Below are 25,721 nucleotides of genomic sequence, written 5' to 3'. Positions count from 1 at the left end.
GATTTTGAGTTCATCAAAAGACAGAATATCCTTTGGTGGGCTTGTTACAATCAGGTGTGCTTGACACAAGAGGGCTTAGGTTTTCCTGAGATCAGAGAGCTTCTCCTGCTAGGCTTGAAGAAGCAAGCTGCTATGAGTTCTACAACTACAAGAAAATGAATTCTGCCAACAACTACTTGAGCTGAAAGAGGGCCCCCACACCTCAGACAAGACAGCAATCTTGGTTGACTTCTTGATTGTAGACTTGTGAGATCTTGCTTAACTGTACCCAGACTTCTGACCCACAGAATATGTGAGATAAAAAATGGGTGTTGGGGGCGCCTGGGTGGCGCAGTCGGTTAAGCGTCCGACTTCAGCCAGGTCACGATCTCGCGGTCCGTGAGTTCGAGCCCCGCGTCGGGCTCTGGGCTGATGGCTCAGAGCCTGGAGCCTGTTTCCAATTCTGTGTCTCCCTCTCTCTCTGCCCCTCCCCCGTTCGTGCTCTGTCTCTCTCTGTCCCAAAAATAAATAAACGTTGAAAAAAAAAAAAAATTAAAAAAAAAAAAAAATGGGTGTTGTTCTAAGTCACAGAGCTCATGGTAGTTTGGTACATAGCAATAGAAAAGTAACACAGACTTAATAAACTGGTTAATAAGTATCATCAGTTCATAGTATTTAGGGTTTGTTACAGCATAAGAAAACTTGAAATGTAATGAAATCTTACAGTACACAGTGACTTAATAGATGTTTTACAAAATTTGACTATAGTCCTAAAAATTTATGTAGCATTATCACAATGCACTGTGAATTAAAATTTGTGTGTGTGTGTGATCAACCATGCTGAGAGTAAAGACTGAATTATCTTTATTTTTACTATATAGGAAATATTGCAAATTTATTGTCAAATGAAGAAACAACGAAAAAGTATGGAGTCAAAAGAAAAAGAAACAAAAAGTATTAAATAAATATATGAGGGAAATACGCAGTTTTCTAGATTTTATGATGATATTTGTGGCCTTTGTTTAATAAAATTTGTAATTTGTTGTGATTTTCTTTCTCATTCTAAAAAATTATTTTGTGCCCGATTTTTTATTCAAAATTTCCTGTTCTTTTATAAAAATCCCCCATTGTATAAGTTTCAGGGCCTGCAAAACATAAATCCTCTGGACACAACCATAATGCTTTGAAATTCACCTATAGACGTTCAGGAACAAGTCGGAAAGGTTCACAAAAAAATGTGAATGTCTCCTTAGCTCTGTTTTGCCCCTAGAGGGCACTGTTGCCTAAATTCAAAATGGCTTTTCTGTAAAAGATCAGAATAAGCTCCCAAAAACCTTCTGTCCTTACACTTTAAAGAGGTGTTCTGTCGGCATTTTTTAGACAGTGACATATAAAGAATCTCAGACAGCAGGGGCAGACAGTTTTGCCTGCAGAGCATCTCTTCCTAACAATCCCGAAGAAAAAGGAATCTGAATCTATCATTCCTCCTCAACCTCAGAGCAATCTGGATTCAAGTCCCCTCAGTCATCGGATTTTATTTGTGTGTGAGGAACTTCCCAGAAATAAAACTCTCTGGTTCTTCACTGCTTGGCCATGACCTTGGTGTTCATCTTGACGATTGGGGTGCTTCTGTTCCTGAGTGAGTAACATTCCATTTAATTCCCTTGCCCACAAGTAAAACATTGTTCTGGTTTGATTCTGAATATAGACCTTTTGCTTTAGTGGAGTTCATTGACTCAGCACTAATGTTTCAGGAGGAACTGGAGCCCAGTCACTGACCCAACCTGACGGCCACATCACTGTCTCTGAAGGAGCCCGTCTGGAGCTGAGTTGCAACTATTCCTCCAGTGGAACTACTTATCTCTTCTGGTATGTGCAGCACCCCAACCAAGGACTCCAGCTTCTCCTCAAGTACTTGTCAGGGCCATCAGATGCCCTAGTTCAAGGCATCAAAGGTTTTGAGGCTGAATTTAAGAAGACTGAAAAGGCCTTCCACCTGAGGAAACACTCAGCCCATTGGAGCGACTCGGCCAAGTACTTCTGTGCTGTGAGTGACACAGCGCCTGGGACTACAGGGGGAGCTGAACACAAACCTTCTGAGACACTGTAACTTAAAGGACTCAGGGTCTCAGCCTGAGTTGTTTTTAGGAAGTTGACATGTTCTGTAAAAGAACATGTCCCCCTGCCTGTTTTTATATTATTTTTGTTTCCCTTCCCTTATGTTCATCTGTTTTGTCTCTTAAAGTCCTCATATGAGTGAAGTCATATGACATTTGTCTTTCTCTGACTGACTAACTTCGCTTAGCATAATACCCTCCAGTTCCATCCATGTAGTTGCAAATGGCAAGATTTCATTCATTTGATTGCCGAGTAATACTGCATTGTATATATACACCACATCTTCTTTACCCATTCCTCCATCGATGGACATTTGGGCTCTTTGCATACTTTGGCTATTGTCCATAGTGTGCTATAAACATGAGGGTGCATGTGTCCCTTCGAAACAGCACACCTGTATCCCATGGATAAATGCCTAGTAGTGCAGTTGCTGGGTCATAGGGTACTTCTATTTTTAGTTTTTTGAGGAACCTCCATCCTGTTTTCCATAGTGGCTGCACCAGCTTCCATTCCCAGATATTTTCCCTTTTTAAAAAAATGTTTATTTATTTTTGAGAGAGAGAGAGAGAGAACAAGCAGAGGAGGGGCAAAGAGAGAGGGAGAACGAGGATCCGAAGCAGGCTCCGTGCTATCAGTGGAGAACTGATTCAGGGCTCTAACTCATGAACTGTGATCACAACCTGAGCCAAAGTTGGATGCTTCACCGACTGAGCCACCCAGGCGCCCCTAGATATTTTTCCTTTATTTATTTATTTTTACCATTTTGCAAAGGCGAGACTCCTGTTTTTTGAAGTGCAGCATTTTTATCCTCTAGAGTCAGGCTTCTAGAGGAAATGAAGCTATAGGATTTGATTTTCAACAAGCTGGAAGAAGTTACTTGCTCTCGTGTCATCTAAAATAGTGATGGGCTTAGATGGTCCGGGGTTGGCCATGTGAGTTGGCATAAGGCAAATCAGAGAATTACTCTACCGAAAACCCAGGATAACTGCTTATGTCAAACTGCATTATCTCCAGATTATTTTACTAGTATCCTCAGAGGCTTCTTTACTTAAAGAACATCAGTGCTTTGACTAAAATATTTGAGAATGGACTTAATTAGAGCTGGCATTTTAAGGATATTGTCAGGTGACCTTTGAAAGACAATTCAAAATGAAGGGGAAAGGGCCTTTTTTATCTACTGGTCCTTGATAACATTCTCAGTCAAACACAGGTCATGATGAAGTTCATGTGAAATCTTGGACTTCTTTGTTCTATGAGTGACCAGCCTTTCTTGATCAGCACACCCAGGTTACTGCCTCCCTTTTTCTCTTCTCTAATTCAATTTCTCTCATACCTGTTGAATGGACAATAATAATAAGTGAATCCTTAATCATTTTCTTTTCCTACGCTTTTTCTCACAGTGCCATTGATAAAACTTTGCAATATTCTTGAACAATTCATCAGATATTCAGTGTCTGCAGATCACCTGACTTCAGTAAAAATGTGGAGGCCTTCGTTTTCCATTCCTTGAAACTGCAAATCCATCTGCAGAGGACTCTTGTTATTTATAGAGTCTGAGACAAGGGCACAAACTAAAGCTTTATTCATATGCTTTCAAAAAGTTATTTTCCTTTTAATCTACTAAAGCTAAAAGGCAATATATAAAAAAAGAATAATCAACAGTTTTAGTAACATGTGCTTAAAACTGAAATTTTATTTAAAAATTTTAAACTTAGGGGCACTTGGGTGGCTCAGTTGGTTATGCGTCTGAGTTCTCTGACTTTGGCTCTGGTCACAAACTCACGGTTCCTGGGTTCAAGCCCCACATCAGGCTCTGTGCTGACAGCTCAGAGCCTGGAAACTGCTTCAGATTCTGTGTCTCCCCCTCTCTCTTTCTGCCCCTCTCCCCATGTGTGCTCTCTCTCTCAAAAATAAATAAATAATATAAAAATTTTAAGCTTAATTATGGATTTTTTTTTTTATTAATTTTTTTTTTCAACGTTTATTTATTTTTGGGACAGAGAGAGACAGAGCATGAACGGGGGAGGGGCAGAGAGAGAGGGAGACACAGAATCAGAAACAGGCTCCAGGCTCTGAGCCATCAGCCCAGAGCCCGACGCGGGGCTCGAACTCAGGGACCGTGAGATCGTGACCTGGCTGAAGTCAGACGCTTAACCGACTGCGCCACCCAGGCGCCCCTAATTATGGATTTTTTTAATAAAAATAAAGTCATTCAATTTTAGTTTCAAAGTCCATCTAGTTGTAAAGTAAATAACACCGGTTTTTAAGCAGGTTTAGTCTAGAATAAATACATATGGTTTTAAAGTAGTATTGTTAAGTCCTGCAAAGTGTTCCAACCATCATGAAAGACTGTTATGAATACCATGCCGATATCCTTTAGAACCATAGGTGAGTACATAGATAGCAAGAAAATGGATCCTTAGCATTTCAGGAAATAAATTTCATGATGCAAGAATCTATTGCATCCATAGCATCTGAAAGGAAAGATTGGGTTAGTGAATTGATTTTTCTTTCCTTTCCCTTAAATCTTCCCAAATCCCAAATCAAAGTCTGGAGTAGCACAGCCCACAAATTTTTCCGATATTCAAATGCAGTTTAAGAGGCAACTCTTAAGGTATGTGAATAAGGCTTTTCCTTGAGCCTAAAAGCTATTACTAGTTACTTAAGGTTATAGACTGTGCCCAGATCCGAGTGACAGAGACACCCAAATTTTTAATACATTTATTTGTGTGTGTGTGTGTGTGTGTGTGTGTGAGATCAGTGGTCCCGTCCACATACTTGCTCATTTTCTCTGTTCTTTGTATTTAAAATAATGGGTCACTTGGGGTGCCTGGGCGGCTAAACCTGCTTAAAAACCAACTTTTGGTTTCAGCTCAGGTCATGATCTCACAGTTTCGTGAGTTCGAGCCCTGCATCGGGCTCTGCACTGGCAGTGTGGAGCCTGCTTGGGATTCTTTCTCTCTGCCCCTCCCCCACTCATTCTCTCTAAATAAATAAATAAACTTTAAAAAATTAAAATAATGAGTTGTATTTCAAAATCATCCATCTTTGCTTTTGTTACTGTCCACTCTTGTCACCTGCATAGAAGGCATACGGTATCACATTTTCCACTAAACTGCCTCCTATAATAAAGGCTTGAAGTAATTGTTGCGGTCTTGGTGTTCAGGTAATATTAATGGCATGTTTTAATTGCTGCATTCTCTAGGACTTGATTACATTTGGAAAGATGTTTGTCTCCCCCACTATTACCATAAGCTCCCTGAATGAAGATCTAGTGTCTAATTCATTTTTTTATTTTCCCAGGTCTAAAACACTCTTAAATATATGAGCTAACCTGTATTGAATCACAGTGAAGGTCTCATTTTTTAATAAGTTCTTGGCTAAGGGCCACCTGGGTGGCTCAGTTGGTTAAGCATCCGACTTCAGATCTGGTCATGATCTCATGGTCTGTGAGTTCAAGCCCACGTCAGGCTCTGTGCTAACAGCTCAGAGCCTGGAGCCTGGAGCCTGCTTCGGATTCTGTGTCTCCCTCTCTTTCTGCCCCTCCCCCACTTGCACTCTGTCTCTGTCTCTCAAAAATAAACATTAGAAAAATTAATAAAAAAATAAGTTCATAGCTAAGAATTAGATTGTTTTCATACAATTACCAAAAATTATATTACATGAAAATATTTATTTTCATTAAAAGGCACTGGGGGGCGGGGGACTCATGGTCCAATTCATGGTATTCTCTGTCCTGTGGACACTTCTATGGCTTCAAGTAAATCCACAGGTACAGCGCCAGACAAGGATAGCTGGGCTGAGCTATGTGTGCTCTTACTGCTGAGTAAAAGGTGTTTCTTTCTTAAGGTTCTGGTCCATCAGGAGGTACTATAGGCTTTTCTAAAATCAAGACTATCCTGAGCGACCTAGTTGTGAGTAGCTGTTGAAAGACTGGAGAAATTGTCTGAGTGTGAAAATGGGGGCTAGTAATAAACAGTAAAGAGGGGAGAATAATTGGGTGTGAGGAAAAACTAAATCATTATCAGCATGTATGAAACATGCTTCTTACTGAATATTCCTTTCAATTAGTAGCTTTGCCTTATTCCCTGATTCACGTACTAGACGTTTCTAGCTGTGATGCATATATCTGTATTTACATTGTTATAATCTTTATCTGTATCATTACCTTGATCTGCCTTTATCAGAAAAGACTTCTAGATCAAACAGAGTCACATAAAGAGAGATGGAAGGTGAAGAATTCCAGAGTTTTCTGGTTTGTTTCATTTTTACTGCCTAAGAATTTTCTGTATCAGGACAAATAGGAACTTTTGTTCACAGATCCAAAATCATTTCTAAATCGTTGTATACCACCTTTTCCTTAATATTTTTTTTCTGTTTCTTTCCTGTCACTAGAAAAACCAAAAGGAGGGAAGACAGAGAAGCTAAGGGAAAAAAGAAGAAAGGAAGTAGGAAGTAGAAATGAGAGGGGAAGGTAGAAGGAAAAGAGGAAGACAGAGAAATTAGAGAAAGGATTCACTAAACCGCAAGTGTGAACCACAGGAAACTTTACAGCCAAGAATTAGAAAAACAAAGTATTATGCAGCAAAGTTAATATGTAGAAATAATGTCCAAATTGGTCCTATCTTTTCCTCATAATTTACAGTCTTATTAGGTTCATTTCCCGTAACAATATTTACCACAAGTCTTGGTTATTCTAGGCCATAAATATTTCATACATTCCAATAATAGGAATTCGTTAAGTATATAATATATAACATTTATGTTCTTACTTGGCATGACTGGAATGGCTCTCATATAATTAATTCATGGGTGAGTAAATATCTTTTTGTCAGAATACACGCCTGTTTTTCAGATTTTAGAATATGAAAATTCTTTCTATGATTCTCCTCCATTAGCTTAGAAGAAGCCTGGTTCCCTCCCCGGGGGCCTCTCCCTTTCCCTCTCCCACACTACGACTTCCAGGATTATCAGCAAGTGTCCCTGAAGTATCAGAATAATGCCCTCTGTCGCGCCCCCAAGCAGCCCATTCTCAGTGAGGTTGAGGCCAGAGGGTGGGGCTTCCTGTCACAGAGCATCTGGGCCCCAACAGTGTTTGTTGGGTGAGGCTGATTGGTTGCAGAAGCAGGAACACTTCCAGATCCAGTTGGTGACGCTCACGCCCCAGGGTTTAGTTTAGTCTATCTTATGGTGAAAATGTCTTGGTCAGCAGGGCAAAGCGTCCTGAAGAGGCTACTGGTCACTGTGCTGGGACTTTTGTGCACCCAGGTTTGCTGTGAGTTGAGACAGTCCCAGGTGGGAATCTGAAAGGATTTAGCAGCCGCAGTGTTGTTGAGGGAGGAGGAGGGGAGCTCACAAGACTGGCAGGCTTTCTGTCCTTCTCATAATCTATGAGACCATTTTCTAGGTTTTGCAGGGGTTGCAGTGACCATAGCCTGTGACCGTGTCTCCGTGTCTCATCAGGTGTGACAGGATTGATGGTGAAGCAGAGTCCCCCAGACCTGAGTCTCCAGGAGGGACTCAGCTGCACGCTGCAGTGCAATTTTTCCACCTCTGTGACCAGGGTGCAGTGGTTTCGCCAAAATCCTGGGGGCCACCTCATCCACCTGTTTTACATTCCTTCCGGGACAAAGCAGAATGGAAGATTACGCTCTACGACCGTGGTTGAGGATCGCCGCAGCTTGCTCTACATTTCCTCCCTCCGCACCACAGACTCAGCCATTTATTTCTGCGCCGGGGCGGAGTCACAGTGCTCCCCAGGCACCTGCAGCCTGTGCACAAACCCTCAGCAGGACTTGGCTCCTCCTCCAGCCGCAGTCAGATCCAGAAGCCCACCACACGGCATTGGCACGGCTTAATATTCCTGACTATATCGCTGGAGTTCAAACCACAGGCACTTTTAGGTCCTACGGATTTGAGACTTTTTGGTCTTTATCTTCCCTTCTCAACCTGGGATCTCTTTTTCTGGACTTAAACCTCTGACTTGGAACATGAGTAGCTAATGAGAAGACAGACTTAAAATGAATAGTTAAGCCCAATATGCGGGATTCCAAGACGGAAAAAAGTGAAAGGAATACAAAGAAAAAAAATCACTCCAATAAAGATGTTATTAGAGAAGGATCCAACTTAGCTGGGTGTCTCAAGAGTACAAACCTGCCTCAATCCAATGTGTCTTAATAGACAATTGCAAATGGCTGCATCCCATCCGGATGAGGGAGCAAAAGGCAATCTGGGGGCAAAGCACAAGCTAACATCCTGCAACCCCTCCCCATCCCTAGGTGGGATGTGTGTGATATTCCTCAGGCACTCCTGGCTTCCCAAGAACAAAGGAAGGGGAAAAGCAAATGGTTAACTGATAGAGATCACAGCCATGCAAGACATGTTTCCGTGTTTGCAACTGCGTTAATGATTTATAAGGAAAAAAAAGCAACCTTCAGAAACCTATAGACTCAATTTCCTGGAGCCCTAACATCACCCTTCCCTCCATAGGATAGAAAATCTTTATATAATCAGTCACGCCTCACAACCCCGGGCAGCTCTTTCTGCCCACAGGTCCTGTCCCCATGCTATAATAAAAATACCTTTTATTTATTTATTTATTGGCACTGAAAATGTCTCAAGAGATCTTTCTTGCCCATTGGCTCCGGACCCCTAGTTCAAACCACACCACTACTGGTCTGGCAAAGCAAACAAAAAAAATTTCTTTCTGAATGTTCATATATGAACTTGGTCACTGAACACAAAACAAATTTATGCTCTTATAGTTTTGGATGCAAGAAGTCTGAAATCATTTTCTCTGTCTAGTCAAGGTCTCAGCAGGGTTGAGCCCTTCTAGAGGCTCAAGAGAAAGAATCCATTTCCTGTTCTAGCTTCTGGAGACCAGCTGGATTCCCTGACCCATGACCCTTTCTTGAATGATTCCAGCCTCTCGCTTCTACCACTGATGGGGTTTTGAGGTGATTGTGGGGTTGGGAGCCGATGGCCAAGAAAGAATTCTTGAATACGTCTTTGGTGCAAAAAGGTGATTTTATTAAAGCACGGAGACAGGACCCATGGGCAGAAAGAGCTGCACTGGGGTTGTGAGGAGTGACTGATTATATACCTTCAGGTTGGGAGGGGGTTTGGGACAGTGTAAGTCTCTAAGGAATTTTGGAAGCAAGGTTTCCAGGACCTTGAGGGGCTAGCTGTTGTTAGGAAAACGCCATTTATTACTGTTTAGTTAAACCTCAGTTATGAGACTTCAAATGTATATCGGGGGCATAAGCTTGGAGTATAAATGCCAACATACACTTGAGGGTTAAAGATAAAGGAGATTTGCAAAGGAATTTTTATGTGTTTTAAAGAGCCTCACAGGATCCTGGGGGGGGGGGGGGTCAGGATAATGTTAAGCCCATATTCCCTTTTGCCTCCAGCAAAGTGCCATCATCCAGGCAGCTGAGCTCCTAGAGGAAGGTCACTCTGTCAGTCTCAGGACTTGTCAGTGGGCTATAGGCAGTAAGGGAATTTAATTTTCATTTGCCTTTGTTTCCCACATAAACACTTAAATCTCCTTACATTTTGATGAGGGTGATATTAGGGCTCCAGGAAACGGAGTCTATAGGTTTCTGGAGATTAGGCCATGGATAAGATTGCCTTTTTCTTGCAGTTTACTAAGTTATCCATAAGCTGAAGGAGACTCCTGTCGTGTATGACTGTGATCTCCATCAGTCAACCATTTGCTTTCTTTCCTTTCCCCTGTTCTTGGGCAGCAAGGAGTGTCCGAGAAATATCACACGTATTCCTCGGACCAGGTGGCAGCAGGGGGTGGGGTGGGTGCTGTTAGCCTGTACTTTGCCCTCAGCTTGCCTTGTGCTCCCTCATCACCACTACATCTCCTTCCTCTTCTGGAGTCAAACCTCCTAATCATTCTCACAAAGACACTTGTAATTATATTTAGGGCCTATTCAGATACCCCAGGATGATTCATATCAAGATCCTTACATTAATCATATATCCAAAGTCCCTCTTGTCATATTCATTCATATATTCAAATACCAGGCATTAGGACCTAGATATGGTTGGAGGTAACCACATATTACAGCAACCCTGGGTATTCATTCCCCATCCCTTTTAGGGCTTCTTCTTCTTGTTGTTTGCTTGTTTATTTGTTTGGTGACTCGACTCTTTCAATTAAACCAATTTTGTCCATGGTGTGTGGCCTCTGACATTGGTCCTAAGAAAACACAGTCTTGGGTACGTGCCCGGACATCCTGGTATAACAGTGGTTTTTAGCAAGATAACCTTGACAGACTTTTTCCCAGATCTGTGGTAAGCTCTCTGCCCCTGTATGTATCACACCTAGCCAAATAGCCTCAATTAAGTGCTGGCTGATTGTTCTTTTGTTTTCAACAATGCCCCAGTGGGCATACATTGCTCCAAGCCCCTTTGCAGAGGTAGTCTTTGAGATTTATCGTTGATGCTTATTCTGACCCCTGGAGGATGCTTCCTAGCTTTTTCCTGTTTTCTCTGTCAAATTCCTAGTTTATGATTTACCTTATTGCTGTTCTTGAGCTACTGGACTTCTATAATTTCTTATGACCAAAATCTCCACTGTTTTCAACAGTACCCTTAAACTTGAGCTTCCCAATGCTACGTTCCAGATAAAGTCTTCTCGAGGGGAGAGCTCTGTTCTTATAGCTGCTTCTCTCCCTGCGCATAACCTCTCTGTCACCACTCTGGAGCTGTGAGAAAGGACCATGACCTGTGTTTCTCAGAGTGATGTTCCTGCTTTAGGAACAGTGTGCTGGGTGGGAGCAGCGGCCTCTGGTCCCGACTTACCTTTCCCAGCATGGAAGCACCACTCAATGAGGGAGCTGGGGTGAGTGCAACAGGGGCCCAGTATTCTCAGTCTGTCATGCCTGGGGTAGAGCTTTGCTGCCCCGTGAGTGGGGTGAACCGTTGCCGTGGACTTTGTGGCTTCTCTTGCGGGCAACGCAGCTTCTATAACAAAAAGCCGGGGGAGAGGAGAGGTGTTAGCAGTCAGCCTCTCTGAGGGAAGTACAGGGGAAGAAGGAGTCCTGTGTTCTTGGTTGTTTGGGGGTGATGGGGGTGAGGTTCAAGGCTGACAGCCAAGAAAGAATTCTTGAAGACATGTTTGGTGCCAAAAGGTGATTTTATCAAAGCACAGGGACAGGACCTGTGGGCAAAAAGAGCAGCACTGGGGTTGTGAAGAGTGACTGGCTATATACATACTATGGAGGTTGGGGAGGTAAAGGCAAAAGTGAGGTCTCCAGAAGGACTTTCATATGCTAAAGAGGACTCCTAAGATACCTGAAGCCCTACTATTGTCAAGCTCGGGTTGTTTTACCTCTAGGAAGGTATTAACTTTAGGATGGTAGGGGGTTCCTGGAGTAATGTTCTACTCTTCTTTTCTCTCAAGTATTTTTCAGTGGACCACAAGTTGTAAAGAGATTTAACTTTACCTTCCATTTCCTTCTTCTTGCCTTTGTTCCCTATGTGTTCCATCACTATGGAGGGGAGGGTAATGTTGGGGCTCCAGGAAACTGGGTCTACAGGTTTCTGGATTAGACTATTGATAAGATTGCCTTTTTCTTATAATTTACTAAAACATTTGTAAACTGATGGGAACTCAGGTCCAGTGGTCTCAGTGAACGATTTGTTTTGTTTTCTTTCCTTTGTTCTTGGGCAGCCCGGAGTGCCAGGAATACCCTTGGGCGGGGGTGGGAGGTGGAATGCATGCCAGCTGTGCTTTGACCTCAACTTGCCTTATCCTCCCTCATCATTTGACATAATATCAGAACTTACAAAATCATCAACATTTATGGTTATGGGAAAACGAATTTCTCTTTGCAGCTCATTCTAGTCCGAATCCTGATGTTTTACTGCTTTGGACATCTGCTAAGTCACTGGTTCCAAAGTCAGATTTTTCAAAGAAGTTGTGGACTGCATAGTTATGGGTAATTGTGTCCACATAGCAATAAGATTCTTCACTGAATCATGAACATGCCATTGAAAAAAAAAAACTCAATAAAAGATAAATTACCCAGTTTAAAAATGGGCAAAATATTTGAGCAGGCTTTTTATAAAAGAGGTAGGAATGACCAATAAGCACATTAAAAAGATGCTCCACATTGGGGATCAACAAAATATGCCCACAAACCAAATCCAGCCAGCTACATATTTTTGCAAATAAAGTTTTATTGGAACAGAGCAACGCTCATTTATTTATGTATTATCAGTGGCTTTTTTCATGCTACAATGGCAGAGTTGAGTAGTTGCAACAGAGACCAAATGGCCTGCAAAGCCAAAAATATTTATTCGACTCTGTATTGAAAAAGTCTGCCAAACTTTCTACATCCTTAGTCATCAGAGAAAGACAGGGTAATACCACAATGAGATCACTACATAACCATTATGTCAGCTGAAAAAAAAAAAAAGATGACTATATAATACTTTGGCAAAGATGTAGAACAATTGTCTATATTAGAATTTATTTAAAGACGCATTCTCTTCAATATAAAGGACTCTCCCTGATCTGATGTTGAGGTTATGGGAGGAAAGACAGCCCAAGCAGTGACTCAGCCAGCGGGCCAATTTCTGCATCTGAAAAGACCATAGGGCACGTGACATTCCACCAAGAATGTTTCAGGAGCCCTGTTGTCTCTTGGTAGGTCCCTCTTTGCAACCAAGACCTCTAAATCCACCTGAGATACATCTCAGTAAAAAAGAGCACAAGTTTCATAGAACTCAACAGGGGCAAAATTTCATTCATCCAAAGACATCACTGGCTCAAGAAGATTCAGTCACTTACTTCCGTGCTCTAATTGACCCAGGGATTTCTGAACACAAACTGTTAAGAAACTGTGGAAAATCGTTCAGTGTGACTTTTCTATATGACCACCAAGAGGCAGTGCTGCTTCAAAGAAGATTAACATTTGTCTCACCCACACAAATTCATCAACTAGCCAGAATTAATCCTTAAAATTTTAATCAACTATTATCTCCTACTTTGCTTCAATTTGTATCTATTAATCATCTGCATGTATCTATGCATTTAACTATCTACCTATCCATCCATCTACCTAAATAGTATCGGTGTTTAGTCTAATAGTTTGAAAAATATGACTTTGAAAAGCAACACTTTTTCTAAAGTTTATTTATTTATTTTGAGAAAGAGAGTGCAGAGGGAGGGGGAGAGAGAGAGGAGAGAGAGAATCCCAAGCAGGCTCTGTGCTGTCAGAGCAGATCCCGATGTGGGGCTTGATCTCATTAACTGTGAGATCATGACCTGAGCCAAAATCAAGAATCAGATGCTTCACTGACTGAGTCACCTGCTCCCCCCCCCCAAACAACACTTTTTAAAATAATATACCTTGTTCTTCAAGGTCAGGGCTACATTAGCTTCTGAACATATGAATTTATGTTGTTTTCACCCATACACAGCCAACCTCCAATCACTGAGTTAATGTGTGCATAGAATTCTCTTATCCCATTATTTTTACTGGGAAATCTACTGATGATCTAAGTCCTAGTTCAAGCATATCCTCCATAAGAACCCTTCTCCATCTGGGTCTAGAAGCAGAGTCCATTACTTTTTCCATCACATCGATTAGATACACAGTTCTCTTTTGTAGACTTTATTTAGCTGAACTTGAGTATTGACTAGGTTGACTGAAGATTGGGACTATGTTTCTTTCAGAATGAGACCCAAGTGTTGCTCATTTAGTAAGCACTCACTTATATATTGAAGATACACATTAATGAATGAATAAATGAAAACGGAAGAAACACATCAGAAATGCAACAAATGATAAGAAATCTCTTTAGAGTACCGGAGTAGAATGAGATTGGGGAATGAGGAATGGGGACTCTAATCATTGGCTCCAATTGAACTCTGATGTGTTTTCTTTTTATTAGATTTGAGATGATATCAAATACAGATACAACAAAATTTTCTCTGTGCTTCAGAAAAATTATGTCCTCCTTATTTCTTCTAATTTCTATTATTTGTAGTACCTATCACTCTTATTTTTAGGGCTGCTTTTGGAATTTATCCTGAATTTCTGTCTCTATGCCCTGCCGTGTTAACGTCTAAAGCCAAACTGATTCTTCATATTTTCATATTTTACCCATTAAGACAAAATGTGAAGAAAAAGTTAAATGTTTGCTCAAACTCAGAATGAGCACTACTAAAAATGCTACGTTACTGGATGGTCAAGACTCCATATCTTCTGAAATCTGCAGAATCTTTCTATTCTTTTATGCCCATTTGGAGATCAAAGGTCCTGCAGAACAGATTATTCCAGTACTTTCCAATTTCTTTTCCCCAGGTATATTCTTAGAAATATTTAATTTACCTGATTTATATTTTAGAAGAAATATAAAAGAAATCAAAATTGGTTCAATTATTTTCTATAATTCTTTTAAGATCGTATATAATATGGACACATTTAAAAGAGTGTAATAAAATTTAAGTTCCCTAAGGGGAAAGAGATCATATATTCTCTATGTTCTGCTCCATCACCCTAGCTTGTAATGTGATATTACACTTTTTGTGTGTTTTTAATAGACTTTAATTAGTATTTGTAATAAAAAAAAGAAATGCCCCACACATGCTAATCTTGTGGCTTCATAGGGGTCCATCCCTTCCTTTTCTTAAATGTAATCTTTATTGACATATAAACCTAGTGACCTAGTATATGATTTTTAACTAGGAGGTATGAGGAAAAGGAAGAGGGGTTTTGGGGAGGAGAGAAATTCTAAACTCATCCATGTGTTGGGGAAATTTTTGATTCCCAGAGAAGATATTTTCAGTGATTCTCAGTTAGGGCAAAATGAAGAAGTACTTCCTTTGACAAAAATAGCTTTCAGTGAAAGCACTTATGAAGGGGTGGGGCCTGTTGAAGGAATTAAAAGCAGGTGTGACCTTCAAGTTAGAGTTCTAGCAAGCTAGGAAGAACAGAGGACCAAATGAGTTGTCTCGGATCTTTGGTGTCGGGAGGAATGGACAAGATCCTGAGAACATCAATTTTAATTCTATGACTTCAACTAGGCTGTGAGTTGCAGAGGAGAAAGGCCAGGATATGTCTTTAATCTGGGGGGATGAGGAAATTGGGATACAGGCAACCTCATGCACGTCGAAACTTTAAGAGGAAAATATAAATTTGGGGACCTAATGACTTTGTTATTTTTTTAAGCAGGGGTGAGTGGCCAAGAGAAGAGTGGCCAGGAGCAGGTGAAGCAGGGCCCTCCATCTCTGATAGTCCAGGAAGGAGCTTTTTCTACTCTGAATTGCACTTATGAGAACACAGCGTTTGACTACTTCGTATGGTACCGGCAATACCCTGGTCAAGGCCCTGCATTACTACTAGCCGTGTTCTCGGTTAAGCACACAAAGGAAGATGGGAGATTCACAGTTTTCGTCAGTGAAAGTGCCAAACAATTTTCACTGCACATCATGGCTTGCCAGCCGGGAGACTCAGCCACCTACTTCTGTGCAGCAGCAAGTGCACAGTGCTCCCCAGGCACCTGCTGCCTGTACCCAAACCTGAAGCTGTGGCTCCAGCCAAGCCCTACTGTGCGGAGGAAGCATTCACACGCATGCGCAAAGTCTGATTGGCCACAAAAAATTCTCCATACATTCAAGAGGACTGGAATGATACAGAATTTATTTTCTGATCAAAGTAAAATGGATTCTGAAGGTCAACTGCAAAAAAAAAAAAAAAAATGTCTCTGGAAACTCTCAAGTATTTGGAATTTAAGCCTTGAACTTTAAAATACAATAGCCTCCTCTTAACCACAGTTTCCCTTTCTGTGGTTTCAGTTGCCTGTGGTCAACCATAGTCTGGAGGCAGATGGGCCTCCTTCAGGCATATTGTCAACTAACAGTAGGTCACCATGCCTACTCCGTTCCCCTTGCTTCCTCTCATCATGTAGACATTTTATCATCTCACATCGTCATAAGAAAAGGGGAGTAGAGTACAAGAAGATATTTTGAGAGACCACATTCATATAGATTTTATTACAGCATATAAAAATAAAAATATACATGAGGTGTAGCTAAAATAGTACATAGAAGGAGATTTAATATTTTATTTTATTTTATTTTAATACCAGTGTAGTTAACATGCAGTGTTCTATTAGTTTCAGGTGTACAATAGAGTGATTCAACAATTCCATACATTACTCAGTGTTCATCATGGTAAGTGTACGTTTAATCCCCTTCACCTAGGACATTTAATATTTTAAATACTTACATTCGTAAGGAAGAAACGTTGAAAAACACTGCTGTAAGCTTTCAACAAAAGAAGATAGAAATAAAGAACAAATTAAACCCACCATAAACTAAAAAAAAAAAAGAAAATAATTAGAAAGTCAAACTGATGAACTACAAAACAAACAATAGAGATAAAAAAATTTAAAGTTTATTTTCTTAAGATGATTAATAAAGTTGATATGTCCCTAGCTAGAATTATCAAGGAAAAAAAAAAGAGAGAGAAGATACAAATTATACATGTAAGGAATGGAAAAGAAAACCACCCTCCAGATTCTACCCTACAAGGATAATGTAAGAATATCATTAACAGCTTTTTGCTGCTGAGTAAAACTATAGAAGTAGACCCACACAAGTGGGGACAACTGATTTTTTGACAAAGTTTCAAGGCAACTCAATGGAGGAAAGTTAGCCTTAGCAACACATGGTGTTGGGACAAGTGGATGTTCCTAAGCAAATAATTGAACCTGACCTAAATCTCACACCTTTATACAAAAACTTTAGAAGAGTCTCAAAATGGATCATACACCCAAGTGTAAAATGTAACACTATAATTCTTTTAAGAGAAAATATAAGAGAAAATCTTCCTGACCTAGGGCTAGGTGAAGGGATTTTTGACAAGACACTGAAAGTACAATCCATTAGAAAAAATCAACAACCTAGATTTCACCAAAATTAAAAACATTTGTTCTATAAAAGTTAAGAGAATAAAAAAGACAAACCACAGATTGGCAGGAAATATTTGCAAAATACAGTTTCATCAAAGGACAGGTATTCAGAATATAAAGAACCTTCTGAACTCAATAGGAAGGAAACAAACAAAGGAAGGAAAGGAAGGAAACAAACATTTTAATCCAATTAAAAGTGGGCAAGAGATTCATGCAGACACTTCACCAAAGAGAATTTGTGGTAGGGAAATAAGCATATAAATAAGCATATGAACAGATTTTCAGCATCATTAGTGACTAGGGACATGCAGATTAAAGCCACACAGAGATACCACACCACACCTATCAGAATTGCTAAAATAAAAAGTACTGACAATACCAAGTTCTGGCAAGGATGCAGAGAAATTGGATCACTCATACGTGGCTGGTGGGGAAGTGGTACAGTCCCTCTGGAAAACAGTTTGGTAGTTTCACATAAAGTTAAACATTCACTTACCTTACAGTGCAGCAATCACACCCCTGGGTACATATTTTAGAGAAATGATAAGCTTATGTTCACACAAAAATCTGTACATGAATGTATATGGCAACTATATTTGTGATGGCCAAAAACTGGAAACCACCCAAATCTTTTTCATTGGGTGAATGGATAAATATACTGTGGTACATTCATACAATGGAATGCCATGTAGTAATAAAAAAGAAAAGGCTATTTAAAAAAATTTTTTTAATGTTTATTTATTTTTGAGAGAGAGAGACAGAGCATGAGCAGGGGAAGGGCAGAAAGAGAGGGAGACACAGAATCCGAAGCAGGCTCCAGGCTCTGAGCTGTCAGCACAGAGCCCAATGTGGGGCTTGAACCCACAAACCACGAGATCATGACCTGAGTCAAAGTTGGACGCTTAAACCAACTGAGCCACCCAGGCACCCTGGAACAGACTATTGATACATGCAACGACCTCGAAGGATCTCAAGGGCATTATGCCAAGTGAAAAAAGTCCATCTCGAAAGGCTACATAATGTATGATTTCACTTACTAGATTATTATGATTCCATATATAACTTCTAATAAATTAAGCATAGAGTTATGTCATAAATGAATATGATTTTACTGCTGTTACATTTGGTATTCCAATACACGACTGGAGAGGTTACAGAAGCCAGAAACATATTTTTTTTTTTTTAATTTTTTTTTTCAACGTTTATTTATTTTTGGGACAGAGAGAGACAGAGCATGAACGGGGGAGGGGCAGAGAGAGAGGGAGACACAGAATCGGAAACAGGCTCCAGGCTCTGAGCCATCAGCCCAGAGCCCGACGCGGGGCTCGAACTCACGGACCGCGAGATCGTGACCTGGCTGAAGTCGGACGCTTAACCGACTGCGCCACCCAGGCGCCCCCAGAAACATATTTTGATATCATCTGTCTGAACAATATTTGCTGTGGTAAAGTTACCAGTTCTCATGGTTTGGTGGTAAGTAGGAAAGGAAAGGAGATAATGAGTTCCCCTTTGTCTCATGTAGGGAAGCCAAAGATCAGTAAGCATGTTTCACCTCAGATTCAGGTTGGAGGCAAGAAAAGAATCAAAATATGAATAAATATTTGCAGTCACAGCCATGATTCATAATAAATTTGTTTCAGATAAGCCTGTCAGATCTTATCACAGATTAATTTACTAAACTTAGAAATTTTGAGCAATAAATCTCCTTTTTTTATTTTTGTTCTTTAAATATTTTAATTTTATTTTTGAGAGAGAGAGAGAGAGACAGAATGTGAGGGGGGGAGGGGCAAAGAAAGGAGGAGACACAGAATCTGAAGCAGGATCTAGGCTCTGAGCTGTCAGCACAGAGCTTGACATGGAGCTTGAACTCACGGACCTTGAGATCATGACCTGAGTTCAAGTCTGATGCTTAACAGACTGAGTCACCCAGGTGCCTCAGTAATAAATCTCCTTCTAATTATTGCTTTGGTATTAAGTTTTAGGCTTGTCCTTAACCAGATATAATCATTAAGTCATAAGGAAAGACAAAACAATGTTTAGGACAGGACAAAACTCCGAACTGGGTGTCATAGCACATTCAAACTTGATTTAGCCATGGGGGACCTGGGTGGCTCAGTGGGTTAAGCATCTGACTCTTGATTTCAGCTCAGGTCATGATCTTGTGGGTTCACGGATTTGAGCTCTGCATCGGGCTCTGCGCAGACAGTGCAGATCCTACTTGGGATTCTCTGTCTCCCTCTTTCTGCCCCTCCCTGCTCACTCGCCCTCTCTCTCAAAATAAATAAACTTAAAAAAACTAAAAAACAAATAAACAAAAATCTTGATCCAGCCAGAAACCACATTTCAGAGGCTGCTGCTCTATGCAGCTGAGGGACCTTACACCTCTACTGTCAGAAACCCGCAGGGCCATTTCAACAAGAGGGTCGGCTGGCCTTCATGCTGCTCTCCAGGCTGCTGTGCCCACAGCACATGGTCTCCTTTGCTTAGTTACAAATAATCACAAACCAAGGCATCAGTTAACTGCCAGCACTCAGAAGCGAAATGGGACAGAGAGGTAGATGTCTCAACTAACTATAAACTCTCTTCGTTGCCCCACTCACTGATAAGTTACTTTGACCTTAGAATCAAGGAACTGGCAATGCTTTAGAGACCTTGTCTGTACCTTCTTTTCTAGTTATTTGCCTTTTGGTCCTTTTAGATGAATTCATGCACTAAAACAATGAAACTGAAGAGAAGACTGACAGCTACATTCCACATGATCAGCTACAGTATACAAACTTAGCCACCATGTGGTCTTGACATGTCCTAAGTGCATGAAACCTATAGATATCACAACTTGCAGGAGTGGATTATAGCGCTGCATCACAGAGCGATGTAGCATGCTTACCTTAACTTTATTTTACAAAACACACACAGACCCACACAAACCACCCAGCCACAGATTTTATAAGTGAGACCAAAACCTCTGGACCAATGAGAGAAAATATGACCTCAGGACAATACTAGGACACATGATCTAATAAGTACAATTCTACTTATGGAGGCAATAGGATTGAATATCCTGATCCTTTTTAGAGTCTAATACATAAAGCTCAATGTCAGATTTCAAAAGAATAATATTTTATTTCTGTTATAATTTCATAAAAATATAACTGAATGAATTCAGAAAGTCAGAATTTTCATCAGACTGATGTTTTCATCATTTGATTTTGAAGGAACTTTATTCTAAAAGTTAAGCAGAATCCTAGAACTCAATAAGGAAGAAGAAAAAGAGATGTACTCATTGCTTTGAATAAGATAACGTTTCACTGAGAAAGTCAAAGATCTGTGAGGGTTTTTGTTATTGTTGTTGTTTTTTTAATCATTAGATTCTGGAAGGAGAAAAGAAAGTATAGGTTAAATTAACAACTAGTAAGTAGTTGGAAGGTCCACAGCCCATAATAAATTCCATTTCCAATGGGCCCCCCAAATTCCTCCTCTGAAAATTATCAATGTATGTCTACTGGTTCAATCTTCATTTCCCTTCAGCTCAAAACTTTCATGCTAATAAGCTTCTTCTATGCCCCCTTTCAGGTACTACCTAACTTAGCTATCAGGGAAAAACCAGTAGACAAAGTAAAGGCTTGGGGTGAGCCAGACTCTTACCTGTGCATGGACCATGTGGTCAATGAACATCAGAAACCCTATTTCCTGTTTGGAGGAGTAGCCTCAGACCCCAGGAACTATGTGTCTGTGCTGCGAAGCACTCAGACACTGCTCTCTGCTTAAGGCAGAGCTAAACACCTCTGTCCCGGGAATGTAGGCCGCATGCTGCTCTCCAGCCTGCTGAGGGTATTCATGGCCTCTATCTACTCTGACGGGGAAGTTTCCAGAAAAGGGTAAGAATGTTAAGAATGAAAGGGCTGCACGCAGGTAGGTGGTGCTTAATGGGCATTTGAGGAAAAAAGAAAGATTCGAGACAAGCAAGCATATTATGATTTCAGTTTGGTTTCTCTTTGGGTCCTACATTAGTCTAATTCTTCACAATATTTTACTCACCACATCAGCTCTGTTTTCGGATGTTTCCCTCACGATCCAGTGTGGCCCAGGAAGTTACTCATGTCCAGCTGGCCACATCCATGTAACAGGTTCAGCAGCCCAGTTACCCTTGATCTGTCTGTATAAAACAATGCAGAGCACATGATGTATTTTTTGGTACATGCAGCCTCCCAGTGGAGAGATCACTCTCCTTGTTCATCAGAGTTCTTTTGGCAAGAACACAAAGAATGGTTGCTATTCTACAAACTTCCAGAAATCAGCTAAATCCATCAACTTCACCATTTCAACCTTATAGCTGGAGGATTCAGCAAAGTATTTCTGTGCTCTCCAGGAACACTGTTTGAAGTGATCATAAAGCTGAATAAAAATCCCACAGCTCAATAAGAGACAGCCCCCCTGCTGCAGAAGCCAAGTAGAAATGCACACCTGCAACGTCCCAGACAAGAAATGGTAGTGACTGTGGTTGCTTAATCTTCGGTGTGGATCAGAAGTTTTAATTCTAAGTTAAGCCTTTTTCTATGTCATTTGGAAGCAGGTGTCGAGAGTAACTCTCTTCTAATACATTCTCAGTTTGAATTTTTGACCTAAAATCCATCATACAGAACATGCACAAAGTCACCTGAAGTTGAAAAAGCGTGCCCCATGATGATTTTAAAGTGTCAGTGTCAGTTAAAGATGCTCACACCGCAAATCTGGGTCTAGTTATCTGGAATCACCATGAAAATCATCTCCTTAGTCCTTTCTTTTTAGGCTCTGTGTCAGTAAGTGTACAATCAGAGACTTAGACCTACCATGAGTGGTGTAGAATCAGAGATTAATGATAAGGATCTGACCTCATGCAATTGCCTTAGCTGGTGGAGAAGTCTATGTAAAGCTGTTGTCTTTGCACCTAGTACTGAGCCTGGGTTTGCTGTAAATCAGTTGTGGTGATATTTGTGAAGGAAATGTGGATGTAAACAAAGGCATGGACAAACTGTGACTTGTAAGAACATACCAGAACTCAAGAGGACAACTGGAACCCACAAAGACAAACTAAAACGTCCCTCTCTCTCACCCCCTTCAATCTCATAGTGCTGGGTGACCTTCAGGAGGAGTAGGTATTATTTGCCATCACCCTCCATGGAGACTTGGCCCAAGACAAAGGGAAGCTGAGGGAGGAGCTGTGGTAGGAGGTGAAGGAGTCGAGAACCAACAGTAAGATGAGCCAGTAGATCGGCCGCAGCCTGTGTGAGTTACCACAGCAAAACCTTCAGAACATCAAAAAATATGGCTGCCGCGTCACAACTACCTTCCAAATCTTGCACAAATGTCTTTTGTGGAAAACCTTAACCCAGAACAATACCAGGAAGCAAACTCTGGGAAACATATTTCCAGATAGTTAAGCTGAGACAATACAAAGCTACCACAGGACCCTCCTTGTCACCTTGGCATCCGTATGTACCTCTGTCAGTAACACTTCACTTTTAAGTAAAGACAGTAGCAAAATGATGCTCCCTGCTAACATGATGCCATTGTTCCTCACTCAACCAGAACCAAGATAACCTTCTCCCACAAAAAAGATATAAAGTATATTTGTCCATTTTGGGGTGATGTTTCCTCTTCTAGCCGAGTCACTCTTCCATTGATATCCCGTAGCTTCACTACTGATACAATGAGGTATAAGATAAATTTATAGTAGTGCATACTACTACATGTAGGCAAATGGGAAAGAGGAGTAAAACATGGTTAACATATGAATATATGCATATCAAAGTTACAAAAAACAAATTTTTGTAACTACGGTAGCCTTTGTTTCTGTACACTGTCACGTGATTACAGCTGGTTATTTGTCACTACTTTTTCTGTCACTCATTCCATAACCTTTTTGCACATAGCAAGCATCTCCTCTCACTGTTCTGTTTAACTTTCTATGAAACAAGCTCCTTATTCAGCAGCAATGTTATGTAGAATTCCGTAAAGTTCCGTAAAGAATTCTACAAGTCCACCACCGTGGCTTTGGCAGAAGCACATTGCAGGCACTGAACGCAAATCCATATTCGGAATGTTTATTTAAGTGGAAAAAAAATCTTGCCCGTACTCAGGGACACTTGATAACTCTGCGTTCTGTGAAACATGGTTAAGAATGATACCTGTGGCTGGTGCCTGGGTGGCTCAGTTGGTTAAGCATCAGACTCTTGACCTCAGCTCGGGTCATGATCTCACGGTCTGTGAGTTCCAGCCCCTGCATCAGGCTCTGGGCTGACAGTTCAGAACCTGCTTGGGATTCTCTCTCTCCCTCTCTCTCTCTGCCCCTCCCCTGCTTGTCTATCTGTCTCAAAATAAATAAAAATAAACTTCCAAAAAAAAAAAGAATGATACCTGATTTTTCATTAGAAGCAATAGAAAGTTATCAAGAGAAGACATTTTTTAAGTCCTTAAAGAAAACAAACCTTTTAAGCTAGATTCCTATGAACATGAAAACATATTTTGGGGTTTCTTTATTTTTAAATTGAAGCATAGTGGTCATATAATATTATATTAGTGTCAGGTGTACTCTCTAGTTATTTGACAATTACATACATTATGAGACACTCACCATGACTAAGTGTAGTCACTATCTTTCATCATATGAAGTTATTATAATATTATTTACTATATTCCTTATGCTGTACTTCTCTTCCCTGTGACCTATTTATTTTATAACTGTAAGTTTGTACCTTTGAATCCTGTCTTTGTTAAAAATCACTGGTAAGAAGGTGGAAAATCAATGCACGGACTGGTAAACGATATTTGCGATGCATATTTCTGAAAAAGGATTCAGATGCAAACTATATAAAAAGCACATGTAATTCAATAAGAACACAACAAATAAAAATGACAAAAACTTGAAGAGTCACTACAGAAATATATCAAATAGCTGACAAACATACAAAAAAAAAACTCTTAATATTATTATTCATTAGGGAAATGAAAATATAACCCCACCTGAGTATTTCATCTGCCCCGAGTATATGAACGTAGCTAAGAGGAAATGACCCTAATAGAATAGGAGAAAATAATGATTATCTCTGGGGAAATACAGGACTGAGTGAATTTCAGAGAAACTTCCATCACTGAATCCACGTGGAGAGAAACAAAAGCAGTAACAGGTCACAGACCTGGACATTGAAGGAAAGGAGGGCTTTACTAGGAAAAAAGAAACTTGGTGTTTATTGAGCTTATTATATGTTAGGCACTGCAGTATGCATTTGGATTCATTATCTAATTAAACACTGCAAACCCTATGAGACAGGTTTCATTATTCCCATTTTATAACTTTTGTTTTAAAAATGTTTATTTTTTAAGTAGAGTTGACATACACATTCCCATTTTTTGTATTTGGGAAATGAGACATAACTTTCCTAACTTTAAAAGCATCTCTAACTTATATCGTCAGCCAGGGTGTAACACCTTACAGGGCTCCAACAGAGTAAGGTTTGGAATACGGAGAAGCAATTGGCCCCAGAAGAGGGTGGCTGGATACCTCAGCAATGGTAACATTACTGGTTTCAACTGGAACTCAAAAAGAACTAGAAAAGAAGATGGTGAACCCAAGTACAAATTGTCCCAGGGTCCATACATGAAGAAATCGTCCACTAACCAGTTAACAGCGCTGAATGCTTTAACAAATCTCTTACACAGCAGTGTTCTGGGAGCAATAAGGGGTTATAGGGAAAGAAGAGGCATTGTTCCTTAAACACTCACAACATGTTTCGATATCAAGATACTTGCTGCTTGCCTTTGTCCTCTCTGCCTATAAAACTGCACTCTCCCCAAAATATCTGCACGGTGTACCTCTGCACTTCCTTTACGTCTTTATTCAAATGTCACCACTTTGTGAATCTTTTTTCTCTATTTTTCTACCCTGAGCATCAGGCTCCAGCGTACTCCAAGTTATCAAAAACGAGAGCAGTTCTTTACTGAAGCACTGCCACCTGGTGTTCTGCTAAAATATTTTGTGACACTGGCCTTGCTCTGCCCTCCAGTGAGGACAGCAAGGTTAAATTGTGGCAAAGACTCATCCCGGCAGGAGCTACCGTTGCTGAACCAAAGTCAGTGAACTTGCCATTGTTGTTATCATGCGAGAGAAGATTTGGGAGGGCTGGCTGGTTTTTAACCTTTTGGCCAGCCAGATGTGAAAGTGATTGACTTCCAAATTATACCTATAATATGTGGGATGATTCGAGCTGGAGAATAATAAGATATTGGGGAAATAAAGCTTGGCACTGTTGCCCAAGATGGGAAGTTTTTCTGTTAAGTGACACTGTGTTTACTCCTCTGTCCTTTATTGTAGTATAGAAATATCCTGAGAAGTGGGAGCAAGGATCAATGATGTAAAAAAAAATAATAATTGTGTCATAGAGAACACTGCTTGGTTTACTCTTTTCATGTTATCCTATGTCACCCAATCCCCCAATATGACAACATAATGCACTGACTTCCCATTGACAGAATCAAACATGATAGACCCTGGATACTTATGATAATACGTGAAATATGCTATGTAAATTGCAAAATTTACCTCGGAAAATATTGAGCTTTCTCTTGTGAATAAACTCCACTGCAATTTCAGATTGTGTCTCCCAAGCCCTTGGTGTTTTATACATTACATGCATCTCGTTGAGTGC

General features: G+C 40.4%; 2 long non-coding RNA genes and 1 pseudogene across 4 annotated transcripts in view; 2 read left to right on the top strand and 1 right to left on the bottom strand.

The window, feature by feature from the left end:
- Positions 1-1,296: 1,296 nt before the first annotated feature.
- LOC147580099 (uncharacterized) lies at positions 1,297-4,019 on the top strand. Its single transcript, XR_015252511.1, has 2 exons — positions 1,297-1,618; positions 1,734-4,019. It is a non-coding gene; the product is annotated as an uncharacterized LOC147580099 (long non-coding RNA).
- A 3,555-nt stretch (positions 4,020-7,574) lies between these two features.
- On the top strand, positions 7,575-7,955 carry LOC147580098 (T cell receptor alpha variable 22 pseudogene; annotated as a pseudogene).
- Positions 7,956-9,664: 1,709 nt separating this feature from the next.
- The window catches only part of LOC147580095 (uncharacterized), a 66,501-nt gene continuing 50,444 nt past the window's right edge, over positions 9,665-25,721 (bottom strand). For all 3 annotated transcript variants that reach the window (XR_015252526.1, XR_015252525.1, XR_015252524.1), the window contains 2 exons: positions 21,076-21,193; positions 9,665-11,076 (listed from right to left, as the gene is read on the bottom strand). This is a non-coding gene — a long non-coding RNA (uncharacterized LOC147580095). The remainder of the gene's footprint in view (positions 11,077-21,075; positions 21,194-25,721) is intronic.

Source organism: Puma concolor, chromosome B3 (assembly GCF_028749965.1).
Source record: "Puma concolor isolate L17-30 chromosome B3, mPumCon1.1.hap2, whole genome shotgun sequence".
In the NCBI taxonomy this organism is placed as follows: Eukaryota; Metazoa; Chordata; class Mammalia; order Carnivora; family Felidae; genus Puma; species Puma concolor.
Note: the sequence above shows the minus strand (reverse complement) of the source record. Positions and strands in the feature narration are given on the sequence as shown.